Source organism: Garra rufa, chromosome 21 (assembly GCF_049309525.1).
Source record: "Garra rufa chromosome 21, GarRuf1.0, whole genome shotgun sequence".
In the NCBI taxonomy this organism is placed as follows: Eukaryota; Metazoa; Chordata; class Actinopteri; order Cypriniformes; family Cyprinidae; genus Garra; species Garra rufa.
Window position 1 is genome coordinate 35183339 of NC_133381.1, and position 3546 is coordinate 35186884.

General features: G+C 34.9%; 1 long non-coding RNA gene across 1 annotated transcript; it reads right to left on the reverse strand.

Annotated features, from left to right (window-relative positions):
- Positions 1–618: 618 nt before the first annotated feature.
- On the reverse strand, positions 619–2319 carry LOC141295314 (uncharacterized). Its single transcript, XR_012341045.1, has 3 exons — positions 2217–2319; positions 1985–2114; positions 619–1100 (listed from the first exon to the last, which is right to left on the reverse strand). It is a non-coding gene; the product is annotated as an uncharacterized lncRNA (long non-coding RNA).
- Between the last annotated feature and the right edge of the window lie 1227 nt (positions 2320–3546).

Genomic DNA, 3546 nt, shown 5'->3' on the forward strand with positions numbered 1-3546 from the left:
TTATTTACTCACCCTCCAGGCATCCAAGGTGTATATGACTTCCTTCTTTCAGACGAATCGAGTTGGGTTATATTACATATTATCCTGCCATTTCCAAGCTTTAGAATTGCATTGGTAAGACAAATTCATGTCTAAAACAAATCGAATAAAATACATTCACCCACACAGCAAATTCTGGTCTTTGGAATAAACTCCCTGGTAGTTAAAATCAACTCAATCTGAGTGTACATGCGTGACCATCAAATAGACTCCAGCGCAGAGTTAAAATAACTCCGCTCTTGGAGTTGAATTTTTAACACTCTCTCAGAGTTAAATTTTAACACTTTCTGGAGTTAAAATATTAATAATTTGGAGAGTAATTTTAACTCTAAAATTTAGTTAATTATAATTTAAACTCTTTAACCAGTGTTAAAAACACAATATGTTTTATGTGGAAATGACTACACTGAAAGCCATACTCTCAACTTTCTGCTTTTATTTGAGGAAATACATAGATTGGATTTAGAAATTCCATGCATGTAAACACTTTGAAATTAACTGCTGTCATAAAATACTGTAAAATCTAACAGCAAAACATTTACATTTAATATGTCTGCAGTGCCAACAGGAAATGTTTAGTAAAATTGTATACAGCATAGTCAACAACACATCATTGCATTATATAAAATCAAGCCTGAATGATTATAAAATGAGGTAGATATAAATCAGATGAAGTAACAAGAAAAAATCCACAGTGATACCAGGATACATTCCATGAGGACAGAACTTAACATTTTGCTTAAATAAGAAAATTATTGCTTGTTCAACTGCCTTGCTCTCAGTTCTTTGACTTCAGTTGTACCTATATCAATATTATATACATTTGTCTGTAAAAAAAAAAAAATATATGTACAGGCTGGACAGAGCATCATGATACTTTACTTTACTTGAACAGCTCTTCAACAATACCCAAGGATGTACATGACTGACAAGGCGAAACTTCTCTGTCCAAGACAATGTAAAAGGTGGAAACCTGTGCTTTTGATGTCCCTGAGGCAAGAAGATATGGCTGAGGGTTTTTCTTTAGTGGCCAGGTGATGGTCATCAAGACTTTGGCATGACTGAAACACAAGATAAACATCCCTTTATAAACAATAGGCATTAAAGGAAGAGTCCACTTCCAGAACAAAAAATACAGATAATTTACTCACCTGCTTGTCATCCAAGAGGTTCATGTATTTCTTTTCTTTCTTCAGTCACAAAGAAATTGTTTTTTTAAGAAAAACATTCATTTCACAGCATTTCTCTCCATATAACTTAAATGGTGCTTGCGAGTTTGAATTTCAGAATTGCAGTTTCAATGCAACTTCAAATGGCTCTAAACCATCCCAGCCGGGGAAGAAGGGTCTTATCTAGCAAAACAATGTGTTACTTTCATTAATAAATTAATATTTGTGCACGTCTTAACCACAAATGCTCATCTTGTCTAGCTGTGCATTGAGCATACGTACTTTGTGCACTCTGGTTCAAGACAGTTAGGGTACGTCAAAAAACTACCATCTCAGTTTCATCCATATCTAACTTCCAAATTGTCCTACATCGCTGTAGAAGTACCGACCCAGTGTTTACAAAGTGAACGTGCAAAGATGATCAAATGCCCTTTGCAACAAAAAAAGAAAGAAAAAAAAGGTTGAACATCAATGATAAAATGAGAAGAGTTTTTCGATATACTCTAAATGTATTGAACCAGAGTGCACAGAGTATGCATGTGCATCGCAGAGGTAGACAAGACCAGCATTTGAGGTTAAAAACTGTAATATAAATGTATTCAACCCGTTAAGCACCACAGAAATCCACTATGTTGAGAAAAATCCTGCAATGCTTTCCTCATAAAACACTATTTCTTTATGACTGATGAAAGAAAGACATGAACATCTTGGATGACTGGATGAGTGAATTAATTCAAGCTAAATATTTGGAACATAATAGTGTTGTCTAAACAAACCTTTTCACCAGATGATATGTTGCCTCTTCAAAATTGATCTTCATGGCCTTAATTACTTTCCAAGTGTTCAATTTTTCCAGGATCCTTGTAGCAACCACTATTTCAAGCATCCGTGATAACTCTTGTAAATCTAAAAAAAAAAAAAAACGATAATTGTTCAGACAAATGTAACAATATATATATATATATATATATTTTCCAATAAAATTTTGAAATATTATTTAACCCTTACCAGTCCTTTGACATCCAAGAAGCAAGAAAACGTGTAGTACATCAGCTGAGCCCTAGTCATCTGTGATTTTCAGTGTCGTTTTCTGGTATCAAAAACTTCTGTTGGACTACACAATAACATCAACAACATGTTATTAACAAAACAAATCATAAAATTACAGTCACTTACTCTTTATTAACTGATTACTAAACATATAACTCACCTGAATTGAGAAAATCTGAGAAACAAATTTCGTCCAGTTTTACTACTACTTCCCTCCATCCTGCACTTGTCAACATCCTGACAAAGAAGAGAAAACATGTAATTTAAAATAACCTCTAATGTTAGTGTGATTGAAAATGCAAAATGTTTAATATGAAAGCCACGAACTCTCATTAAGACACGAGTCACTACTAAAACATTTGTAACGTTAGCCGTTATGACTCAAAACATTACAGGCATAACTTTAACGTTACACGTTCATGGATAAACTATGATGTTTTAAGCCAGGGTAACGTTAGACACTTCAGTTTACTGACATTGCTAGATATTACCTCGTCTCGTAGGCATTACTTTATGGAAGCTTAACAGAATGTTTCTTGAGCGAGTCACTACTTAAATTTGACAGCAAAACACTCGTTTACAAAAATAAGGTGAACAGAAAGACGTTAGCTAATATTAGCTTGTTCACATCGGGAAAAAAAGTCCGCTCAAAACAGCCATGTTTTGCATCGGAGATTCATTCAACACAAAGTTCGCCGCGGTTATTGGCGTCAGTACACAGTATATAACGTAACAGCTATGTAATCAGCGGTCTGTCAGAAGATAAAGAACATTTTGGAATTAGTTTTTTACCTACCTCAAGACGAAGTAGACAACTTCATCAGTCCTCGTGTGGCACAACCAGGCTCGTGTCATGGCGCGCTCCTGATGTAACGTTAAAACGTGCTCCTGAACACCAATGAATGAACTCCGAAATACAACACAGCCAGGGAGTATCCCGTAACACAAAATGTAGTGAGAGTTAAAAAATAAACTCCAAAAATTTAACACTTTCGCACTTTTTTGCCTAACTCCTGATTTTCGAACTCCAGAAATTTGCTGTGCATAATAAAAAGTGCATCACATGCATCCAGGGGATGAATAAAGGCCTCCTGTAGTGAATAGATGCATTTTTGTAAGACAAATATCTATATTTAAAACATAATAATCACTTTAATCTAGTTTGCGCCAACTAGTTGTACACGGAAAAAGAAACAGGAGGCCTTTATTCACCCCCCGGAGCCGTGTGAGGCACTTTTTTATTATGAATGGATGCACTTTATTGGACTTGTTTTAGACTGATGAAGAG